At 39.6% G+C, this 12,116-nt stretch overlaps 1 protein-coding gene across 1 annotated transcript in view; it reads left to right on the top strand.

The window, feature by feature from the left end:
- The first annotated feature begins 7,957 nt into the window (after positions 1–7,957).
- LOC309800173 (uncharacterized protein) overlaps positions 7,958–12,116 on the top strand; it is a 33,417-nt gene continuing 29,258 nt past the window's right edge. The window contains exon 1 of the mRNA XM_082614074.1: positions 7,958–8,018. The gene's annotated coding sequence lies outside the window, so the exon portion shown is untranslated. The remainder of the gene's footprint in view (positions 8,019–12,116) is intronic.

Genomic DNA, 12,116 nt, shown 5'->3' with positions numbered 1-12,116 from the left:
ATGCGGGCCTCTCACTGTTGTGGCCTCTCCCATTGTGGAGCACAGGCTCTGGATGTGCAGGCTCAGCAGCCATGGCTCATGGGCCCAACCGCTCCACAGCATGTGGGATCTTCCCGGACCGGGGCATGAACCCATGTCCCCTGTATTGGCAAGTGGTCTCTCAACCACTGCACCACCAGGGAAGCCCCTCTTCATTTATTTGGTCTTGTGGGATTTTACCTTGCTCCTTCATCTGCAACATATTTCTCTGTTGTCTCATTTTGTCTAACCTACTGTGTTTATGGTCTCCTTTTTACAGTCTGCAGGGTTGTAGTTCCTCTTGCTTCTGTAATCTGCTCCCTGGTGAGTGGTCCAGGTGCTTGTGTAGGCTTCCTGGTGGGAGTGACTGGTGCCTGCACTTTGGTGGATGGAGCTGAGTCTTTTCCTTCTGATGGGCAGGGCCACATCAGCTGGTGTGTTTTGAGGTGTCTATGAGCTTAATATGACTTTAGGCGACTGTCTGCAGATGGGCACGGCTGTGTTTCTGTCTTGCTGGTTGTTTGTTGTGAGGTGTCTAGCACTGGAGCCTGCAGGCAGTTGCGTGGAGCTGGGTTTTTGTGTTAATATGGAGACTTCCGTGAGAGTGCACGCCTATTAATATTCCTTGGGCCCAGGACTTATCTCGTGGTCCAGCACTATGAACTCGGTGCTCCAAGCCCAGAGGTCCAGGCCCGACCCCTGGCTGGGGACAAAGAGCCTGCAAGCTGCACAGTGTGGCCAAATAAAAGAGAAAGAAAAGAAAAGAAAAAATAAACAAGAAAAGAAAAGAAACAGACAAAACCCAAGACAAATAGCAAAAACAAAAACAAACAGCAGCAACAAGAACACAGCACTCATACACACATACAGATAAAGAAAAAACAGAAAGAAAACAAAAAAAACCAAGAGAAGAAACAAACAAAAGAATTAAAAAGTGAGAACAGTCAATAAGCACTAAACTAACAAAAACAAAAAATGAAATATTAAACAAAAATAGAGCAAAGAAACAAAAAAGGGAAGAAAAAGTAAACTATACACACAAAAACAATCGAAAAGAAAAAAATAAACTAAAAAACAAAGAGCAAAACAAGAAAAAAAGTGAAACAACAAAAAAGTAAAGTAAAAATAGAAAAAAAATATATATTAAAATAAATTTAAAATACATAAATAAAAGATAAACAATAACAAAAGCAACAACACCAGCAAGTGAACAAAATAAAACAAACAATAAAGAATAATAGTAATAAGAATATTTTCCTGGGGCCTCCTCTGTCAGTGTCCTTGCTTCCACAGTGAGCCACAGCCAATCCCCGCCTCTCCAGGAGGCCTTCCAGTACCTCTAGGTAGGTCTCTGGACCTGCTGTGGGCACTGTGGGAACAGCTCAGACTCTGACCTGGCCCGTCTCCCACGTGTATTTGCCCCAGTGTCCACTGCTACAAAGGCTAGATCAGTATCTGTTGTGGGAACACTCATTGTCTCTTCAGTTATTCCACACATGCAGGATTTACCTAGACTATCTTGGGGATTTAATCCACGGTTTGTGCAGCTGCATGGAAAGATTTCCACTCCTGTTCCTTAGTCGCACTACCCCTGGGTCTCAGCTTTGGTTTTGACTCTGCTTCTTTGTGTGCACCGCCGTCAGGCATCTGTTCCCTGCCCAAGCAAGAGGGAGCAAAAGTAGTGGCTGATTGGGGCACACTTACTCACTCAGGCCAGGGAGGGGTATGGCTATCACAATTAGGTTGTTCATGAGTTGCCAGTGGCAGGGACCAGCAGGCAGTTGCAACAGACTGTGGTGTGCTTGCTCTGGTGGGAGTCCCCACCAGTGCCCACAGAGGCAGGAGCTGGTGTCTTGGGGTGGTGATGGCCCCACCCTCCACATGCACTCAACAATGGCGCCTCACTTTCCAGGCAGACCTCGCGTCCTCTAGAGACATTCCTGGCCATGCACCCCCTCACTCCCATCCCTCTGCTGTATCCATGCAACCAATACTGCTCCTCTCCCCAGATCCTCTTCCAACCCCATGCTTTAGCACTCAGCTCCCACCAGCATTGGAGGACTCTCATCCCAGGCAGGGGCTCCCAGGGTTGATTCCCAAAGAGGCTTTGGGATGGTCAGCGTTCAGGCCCTCGGAGCCCACACGGGTGGAGGAGACCTCCGCCAGAGGGGTGGGTGAGCTTGCTCAGATGGGAGTCCCTCCCAGTGCCCGGGGAGGCTGAAGAAGCTGCCGGTTGGGGAAAGGGGTTGTAATGTGGCCCCGCCTCTTGAGCACCACTCAACAATGATGCCCTGCTTTTATGGCATCCTGGACTTTTTCTGCAAACTTTCCTGGTGGTGGAGCTCCTTACTCCTGTCCATTCAGGCTGCCTTTTCACAGCCAACAGCTGTCCCCTCCCTGGGTCCACACTCCAAATCCCACTTTCCAGCACCCAGCACCCCTCCACAACAGGCAACTCATGACTCAGGCTGGAATGCGCAGTGCTGCAGTGTAGACCATTCAATAAGTTCTTACTTTTTTCTGCCTTTCACATACTGTCTGCTGCATTCTCCTTTGGTCCCCTGAAGGTCCTTTTTTGTCCCAGCTGATTTTCCCACTATGAGGAAGTTTTTCTGAGTGCTGGGATCTCCCCTCTCTCACCTTCAGCTTCCTGCCAGGGTTGCTGGTTCCTTTTTTGATTCCTCTTTTCTTTTTTTCTTCCTTCTTTCATCTTACCCAATTGTGAGGGGATTTTTCTGGTCCTTTTAAGTGTCTGAAGTCTTCTGCTAATGTTCAGCAGGTGCTCTATGAGAAGAGTTCCATTTGTAGATGTATTCTTGAGGTATTTGTGAAGAGCGACAAATTCCGCATCCTCCTATTCTGCCATCTTGACTCAGGAATACTTTTTAATGGGTTACTATTACCTGAAAAACTTCAGCAACCAGAGTTTAATCTCACTAAGGAAATTTAAACTCAATATTGGACCAAATGATCTTAGACAAATTTGTACCATATAAAGAGTTCCAGGTTACTATCAGTGCTATAACTTCCCAAGACTCACATGCTTGTCTTCCTTACCAAATATTCCTTTAGTTCTATATAGAGAAAAGAAGCTAATCAGATTGGAAGTTGCCATGCAAAAAATCACATTGAAAGAAAAGGACTTAAGAATTAAAAACATATATCACAAAATATATTTTACTAGTGCCTGGGTAGTTACATATTTCAGAGAAGGATATTTATACTTTAAAAAGTCAAGAATAGGGAATTCCCTGTGGTCCAGTGGTTAGGACTCTGCGTTCTCACTGCCAGGGGCTTGGGTTCAATCTCTGGTTGGGGAACTAAGATCCCACAAGCCTCGTGGTGCAACCAAAAAAAAAAAAACCAAACAAACAAATCAAGAATAAAACACTGACATACCCACCAGTCAGATGACAAAATCCTTCATTTTACCTTTCTCACGACATCACCTTTTCCCCTCTTACAGCCTGTCCAATAAAGGCCAACTCAATAGATTTGGGGCTTCTTCAAATTCCAAAGAAATGTCTGGCCTTGACAGGCTCCTGGAAGAAAACCTCTAAGTCCTTGAAATCCCTGCCTCCTAAGAATATTTTGTATATCTATGTAGAGCTTAGAGCCATACCAGGTAGTTTATGCTGACAATGTGATGTATGGTGAGGGTCTTGGGGTAGACTGTATCAGTTTGACATCTGAAGGGTCTGGAGTCTGAGTAACTAAGATCAGTCTGAGTAATTAAGAGGATTCCCACATGACTGCCTCCAGTTATACTACTGGACGCCAAGGCTTGGATCAGCTGCCCTGGTTGGCAATATCCCATACATCTTGTCACACATTGTTTCTGGGAGACTTAGATGTTGCCTGTACAACTCCACTGGGAGAGGACAATTAGAAGTCTTGCCTGGTCTCTCCTGGAATGCATTCTATGCACCTTTTGCTTTTGCTGATTTTGACTTGTAGCCTTTCATTGTAATGGACTGTAACTTTGAGCATAGAACTTTTTTGAGATTTTTGTGTATTTCTATTGAATTATTGAACCCATAGGGTGGCTTTGGAGACTCTTGAGTCCAGCTGGCCCTCAAAATGGGATTTTGTAGAATGACTCTGACTCAGTGAAACAAGACGAAATCATGGTTTTGGGAAAGGAAGTAGGAGTGGTGGTGATGAGGATGGTCTTATTGTGCCCTAACTGAATAGGGCCTTAGTCGTCTCGATCCACAATCTTTAAATAGACTTTTAACAGGGTTCTCACTACAGCCATCAATGAGATCTTAAATAGAGCCTTTCAATTAGAAAATATTGGATTTGACCTTATACTTAATATGGGATTCTGAACGATGTAAAATTTGCTTTGTTTGTTTCTAGATCTGCATGTGTCACCCTATAAAGTAGAGAAGAAAATTCTTTGACTCAGCATGGAGCTTGATGAACAATTTTTCACACAGGGTCAGCATTGAATTATTTTTTAAATGTGGGTGGCCATGATACCTCATTTGGAATTGAGAGTTAATTAGCATCAAACCTACATTACCTCTCAGAAGGCATCATTTAGACTAGAACACATTATAGGGATAATTCTCAGGTCTGGCCTATCATTAACCTCTCCTTACCCCAGTGAGATGGTGCTGAGGGAGTCTTAGGAAGATTCAAATGATGGATACTCTCAGTACCTAGGTCCAAAAGTCTGAAAATATTGGATGACCCCCTCACAGAGTATTCTAAGGTGGTAGAGAAGCAGACATTCACCCTTAGCTGCTGAAGTTGTTAAATGCAATATTTCACCTCTTGATAATTGGGAGTTTTCAAAAGTAGACTCTCTCTTTTGTAAGTTCAAGAAGAACTGCTTAATGAAGGATTTAAAAAGAAATCTGAGGAATAAATCAAGAGATAAATCTACTGAAAAAAGAGATTGAAACAGCTAAAAACAATGAAAACTCAGGATTTTCACAGTTTCTTGATGAAGTTGGCAATGGGATCATTATGGGACTACACGGTGATGCTAACTAAGCTTTTTGAAAGAAGAAAACCTTATTTTAAACTAGTCATGCACAAATTAAAGCAAGAATATCCCATGCAATTCTGAAATAACAATTATACACGAGGGGGATCCCTCTGTAATCATATGATAAAACAATCCAACAATTAGCACACTGGTACTGACACCTGACTATTTAAGCAGCAATCAAACAGAAGAGAAAGTTTAGAAATAGACTCAAATTCATATTGAAATTTCAGTACTAGATAGATCTGGTGTTTGGCATTACTGAAAGAATATGGAGAATTCAGTAAATCTAATACCATTTTTCTCTTTTTTGTTGAAGTACATTTGATTTACAATATTTTGTTAGTTTCAGGTGTACAGCATACACCAAGTGATTCAGATATATATATATATCTCAGATCCTTTTCCATTGTAGGCTATTACATAATATCGAATTTATTTCCTGTGCTATATGGTAAATCCTTGTTATCTATTTTACATATAGTGATATGTATCTGTTAATCCCATACTACTAATTAAGCCCTCCTGCCCCTCTTTCCCCTTTGTTTTCTGTTTTGTAAATAAGCTCACTTGTATTATTTCTTTTATTTCTTTGAATCATCTTCAGTTTCCTTTATCAATACTTTATTGTTCTCAGTTTATAGGTCTTTGACCCTGTTGGTTAGGTTTATAATTACATATTTTATTTTTTTGATCCAATTTTAAATGGGATTGTTCTTTTACTTCTCTTTTAGATATTTCATTGTTAGTGTAAAGAAATTCAATAGATTTATGTATATTAATCTTGTATTCTGCTATGTTGCTAAACTTATTTATTAGTTCTAATAGTTTTTTTTGTTTTTTGTTTTTTTTGCGGTACACAGACCTCTCACTGTTGTGGTCTCTCCCGTTGCGGAGCACAGGCTCCGGACATGCAGGCTCAGCGGCCACGGCTCACCAGCCTAGCCGCTCCGCGGCATGTGGGATCTTCCCGGACTGGGGCACGAACCCGTGTCCCCTGCATCGGCAGGCGGACTCTCAACCACTGCACCACCAGGGAAGCTCCAGTTCTAATAGTTTTTGTGTGGCATCTTTAGGGTTTTCTACATAGAGTATCATGTCATCTGCATACAATGCCAATTTTACCTCTTCCCTTCCAGTTTGTTTTTCTTTTTCTTTTCTGATTGCTGTGCCTAGGACTTCTAATTCTATGTTGAATAGAAGTGGTGAGAGTGGGCATCCTTGTCTTGTTCCAGAATTCAGCAGGAAGGTTTTCAGCTTTTCAGCATTCAGTGTTATATCAACTGTATGTTTGTCATAAATGGCTTTTATTATGTTGAGATATGTTCCCTTTATACCCTCTTTGGTGAGACGTAGCCATATGAAAAAAATACAAAATTGGAGACTCCCTTATTTCTTTTACCAAAATAAATTTCAGATGGATCAAGTTGAAACATGAAAAACTGAACTAAAAAGTTAGACAAAGGGCAAGATGAAGAAAATATTTGCAACTTATATCAGACAAGGAGGTAATTTCTTCATGCCATTATGAGTCTTGCATATATCAGTGAGAAAAAGAGCAATGGCTTCACAAAAAGAATGAGCAAAAATCGTAGAAGAAAATATGGATGTTATTTACTGATAACAAGCACATGTGCAAATCAAAACTATGAGTTACATGTTTCCACTTCTAAAATTATCAAGAAATAACACATTTGTTGTGACACTTAGTTGGCAAAGGGTTTGGGGAGAGGGGAATCTCTCATATTTGCTAGTTACAGTACAGATGGTAAAATTATTTATCAAAATTCTGAATGCATGAAAACCTCTGACCCAGCAAGTCCGCATTAGGAATCTATCTTACAGATATACTTGCTGTGGTGGAAAATGACTTATGTCTCAGGATATTTGTTGCAGCATTGTTGTGATGGCAAAAGATTGAAAAAACTCCAAAATCCACCTGTCAGGTACTAGAAATGTAAGTCATGGGACATATGTATAAAGGAATACAGTCACTAAAATAAAGAGGGACATACTATTTTAAGTAATGTGAGAAAATCTGCAGGATTCAATGTAAAGTGAACAAAAGATGCATAAACTGTATAATTGAAATCATCACATGGATAAAATAATAATTTGTCCCACTCCTAATCTTCTGTCATCATGAAGTTTTGCCTTCTTATTTGCTCACCAGGATAAAATACCTTTTTTGGTCTACGCAACTACATCAAATGCCCAGGTTCTGTCCAAACCATGGGGGCCAGGACAATCTTTCAGTCCAAGCAGCATTTCCTATGACCTCTCTTGGTATAAACAACATCAATATGGCCAGTTGGGCCCTAATGTCTGATAGAGTTTTGGATGTAGTTAGTGCATTTTAAATACTTTAGCAAATAAATAACTAGTTGAATTGCAATACCTGTTACATAGAAAATACTCAGAAAATATTACTTGAAATAGGTTTCTTTTTCAAATTGGAAAATATCATCATATATGTGTACTTTTATAATGAAAAATATTGATAATTCACATTCATTGAAAATAAATTTCCAAAACACACAAAAATATAAAAATACACTTCAATCCTTGTAATGACCTAGAAATGCTGTTAATTTTAGTGTGCTTATTCTTCTAGGATTTTATCCTTGCCTTACTGATTTATGTTTCTTTTAATTAGATCCATACTGTACATACCACAAATTAAATGATTCTTATCAATATTTCCAAGTTTATCTGCATGCAATAAATCACTTTGGGTTATCTGGGAAGGGGTTAGATCGGTAGACAGGAAATTCAGATCACAAAATTCACATAAACTGTCTATCGTCTCTGAAATGACTTTTGGTTCTCTGTCACAAACAAAGAGTTTATTGGTCAGAAGAAAAACATGTGACTTCCGAGCATTAGTCGGATTTCAATGTAGCCCTGCTCCACTTTCACTTTCATTCTCAGTTATATTAATAGAAAATGGAGTATCAAATTTTGTCCTGAAGTTGACTCAGAAATTTCACACCCACAGAAGGTGAGGATAAACTTTAAACCTTATCATTTGCAAAATATTAATTAGACAGAAGAAGTTAGAGAAGGCAAGAGGAGAGACAGGTAAATTGTTGAGTTCTTCCCCAGTTTCTCTCAGATAAACACTGCATATAGCCACAAATCTGTTGACTTACTGGTCATTTCCTCGTCTGAGTCTATATTCCTGATAGCTTGGATAAGAATCTGAATTTTAGATCAGGTTTTAAATTGTCCAGATTTTCCACAAAAAGGGTCCAAATTCTATTTGCTAACTGTGACATGAAAGAAGCAAGAGCTTTTATTTTCTGTGGGTTTTTTCACTGCTGTTGTTATTGTTGTTGTTGTTTTAACTTTGTTTTGCGGTACAGCATTTATAAGTAAATGTCCTAAGGGGGCCTTTTATTAGTAGAAGAACCTTTGCAGTAATTTTTAAAGCTTTAAATGAAAGCATAACATAGAACCAGAAAAGTGCTCAGCTCAAAAGTGTTCAGTACGTGAAACACACAAAATGAACCCATTCCTGTAATTGTTACTTGGGCAAAAAAATAAAAAAGGGAGCAGTCTCAATACCCCAGAAACTTTCTTATGCCCCTTTCACTCAATAACCCCTCCACCCTGCTCAAAGATGCCCACTCTCCTTACTTTTCTCATCAGAAGCTAAGTTTGCCTCTTTGTGAGCTTTACATAAATGGAATTAAACAACATGTATTCTATTGTGTCCAGTTTGTTTTCCTCAATATTATAACTGTGAGGTTAATCCATGTTGTTGGGTTTAACTATAGTTTCACTATTTTCTTTACTATAAGACATTCCATTGAACAAATACATCACAGATTATTTAGCTATTTTACTGTGGATGGACATTTGGGTTACATTCACTTCAGAGCTTTTATATATACTGCTGCTAAGATCATTCTGTCCCTATTTTTTAATGCACATGTAATCACATTTCTGTTGGATGTGTACTTAGGAGTGAAATGGCCAGGTCATAGAGAACTTAAGTTCAACTTAAGCAGATGATTCCAAACAGTTTTCCTGAGTGTACGTTGAGTCATCTTGAAATAAACATATGTTTCCTGAAAGAAAAATAACTTTTCAGAAGCATTACTAGTCTGAAATAATGTGTGTATATTTAATGATTCTACCTCTTCATAGTGGCAGACAGTTTATATTTATTTGGATATGGTGTATCCATGGCAGTTAACAAAATAATGTGTGGAATGAACTTTGCTGTAAGTAGATATCTCTGATTCAACAGGCTGTGTATAATATCCCAGGAAGTGGGAGGAGCAAAGTGGATGAAAAGGAGAGAAGAGGAAGAGGACAAGACAGAAGAAGGAAAAGAGAAAGGAAAAAAGGCATCAAGGATGATGATTCTGTCAAACTTTGGTGAAATATACTGGGCATCCAATCTTAGCAAAAGTTAGCTGCAGCTTTCCTCAGTTATAAGGACTTGATCTCTTTCTTCAGGTGTGATCATTTCTCCTAAACTTTGGGAAGAATATTTGCTGGGTAGCTCTGCCACTGTGACCTAACTCTGGTGGTCAGGTTTGGGGTGGAGTACCCCAAGATACACAGAAGTAGCCCATCTGACAACCAGAACCTACTACAACCTGGGGCCCTGGACCCTTCAGAGAGCACTCATACACCTGAAACTAATACAACACTGTTAATCAACTATACTCCAATATAAAATAAAAAATTAAAAAATAATAGGTAACCAACAAGGACCTGCTGTATTACACAGGGAACTCTATGCAATATTCTGTAATAACTTATATAGAAAAAGAATCTGAAAAAGAATGGATATATGTATAACTGAATCACTTTGCTGTACACCTGAAACTAACGCAACGTTATAAATCAACTATACTTCAGTATAAAATAAAAATTAAATTAAAAAAAATAATGAGAGAGAGAAAGAGGGAGGGCAGGCAGCATTCCTTGATTCAGTTGGCGAGGAAGGACTCTTTCTTTGGGCTTGGATCAGTGCCCAGCCCTCATCCCCTCCTTTTCAGTTGTTGTGTCTCAGTAAGTACAGGGTCACTATCCTTATCCCAGTTAAGTTTCAACTCTAGAAATTGCCAAGTTTAATTTAAGGCATTTTTAAAAAGCTGTCTCTGATATTGTTGCATATACTTTTAGAGATATGACAGAATTTTAAGCTGTAAATATGATTCTGTTTTATGAGATGAGCTCAGAATAACCCAGGTAAAGATTATAGTTTTCTAGCTGCTCTTGCATCTAGGTGTGGCCATGTGCACATGGAGGATGAGCAGCAGTATATATCCCTTACTTGTGGGTCTGGGCCAGAGAATTTTGAGCCTGTTCTCCACCAGTCACTCCTGTTCAACTTACTGTCTGGATACCAGATGATGTGGCAGTAGTTAACCTTTGAACTTGCAGATGTGTACCTTGTCTTAGTGGGTAACGAACAACAAATGGAAGGAAGCTGAAACTCTGAATGACTCTGTGGAACCTAGAGTAGTGGAACCATAAAGTAATATGTCTTCTGAGCTGTAGCACCAGCCTCCTAAGCCATCTCTATCTCTAGTGTTCTCACCTTATTCTCTCTTCCTGCCATTAGAGAGAGGAAGCTCAGACATGACTCTGAGCATGCCTAGTAACCTTCAAAGTCTCTATCTGCCTGTGGATTATAGTCCATGAGCCAGGTCTTTCAACTTTATTCTCAGTGAGCCTATTACACTGGCTACATGGACCTGGCTGTTCCCCAGCACCTAGCCCCTATATGTGTATATTTGGTCATTGCCTTCCTTTGCTTTAAAATATGTTTCCTCCAATTCCCCTTTCTGAAATCTGAATCACTCTTTAAAATCCAACAGAAATGATACCTCCTCATTGAAGCTATCTATAACCTTCCAAACATAATTAACTGTTGCTTTTGTAGAAAATAAGCACTTTATTTATGACATCATATTTTACACTCAATCACGTCTTGCTTTATTTTATAATATTTGCCTCCTTCAAGGTGTAGGTTGGATGTAGGTGAGAACCTTGCTCTGTTCATCTTTAAATATGCAATAGCGATGGACCTCACAATTGTATTACATGTACCAGTAAGTTGTACCACCAAGTGTTGCAGGAAAAAAATCAAGTATTAAAAAATACCAAGTAAGAGAATTATTAAAAATTGCTCAGGGACTTCCCTGGTGGCACAATGGTTAAGAATCTGCCAATGCAGGTGACATGGGTTTGATCCCTGGTCCGGGAAGATCCCACATGCGGCGGAGCAACTAAGCCTGTGCACCACCATTACCGAGCCTGCGCTCTAGAGCCCTCAAGCCACAACTACTGAGCCCGCACACCACAACTACTGAAGGCTGAGTGCCTAGAGCCCATGCTCTGTAACAAGAGAAGCCACCGCAATGAGAAGCACACACATCACAAGGAAGAGTAGCCCCCTCTCGCCGCAAGTAGAGAAAGCCCTAGCGCAGCAACGAAGACCCAATGCAGCCAAAAATAATAAATAAATTAATTTTTAAAAATTGTTCACACTAAAATTCAAATATGAGGGGAAGAACCTTAATAAACAATAAAACCAGAAAACTGAGTGAAATATTTGAAGCATTTGCCAGCTTTAAAAAATTTGTTGATGATTATGATTTCTTTACTCATTTTGAATAAATATACACTTTTGAATTTGTACCTTTATATTATTTTATTTGAAATAAACACTCAAAACATAAAACCTCCAGACGGCCATTCCCATAGATCCACTACAAAAAAAAAAAAAAAAAAAAAAAAGGAAAAGTATGCTACAAAATAGTAGTGATTATTTCTGGAATGTAAAATTAGGAGTTTCATAAACTCACTTATTGTTAATGAAAAAGTACTTATGTTAATAACAAGAGTACTTTAAAGAGAGAGAGAGAGAGAGAGAAACAAAAAGAGATTCAAAGCAAAAAATTGAAACCAAAAAAATCCTGATTGCCTCCCCCCAGAAGTACCCCTGAGAGACGGGCTGCTGAATCATCTCAGCTCACTGCTACTTTGCTCACATTCATACCTTCTGCTCTGTCCCCACTGTGGTGTCAAGGACACCTAAGCCAGTGGAGGAGGGGCTGGCCTGGATTTCGCCCTC

This window comes from Mesoplodon mirus (assembly GCF_964341445.2).
Source record: "Mesoplodon mirus genome assembly, chromosome: 3".
NCBI classification, from domain to species: domain Eukaryota; kingdom Metazoa; phylum Chordata; class Mammalia; order Artiodactyla; family Ziphiidae; genus Mesoplodon; species Mesoplodon mirus.
The sequence above is the reverse complement of the archived record's forward strand: the minus strand, read 5'-3'. Positions and strand labels throughout refer to the sequence as shown.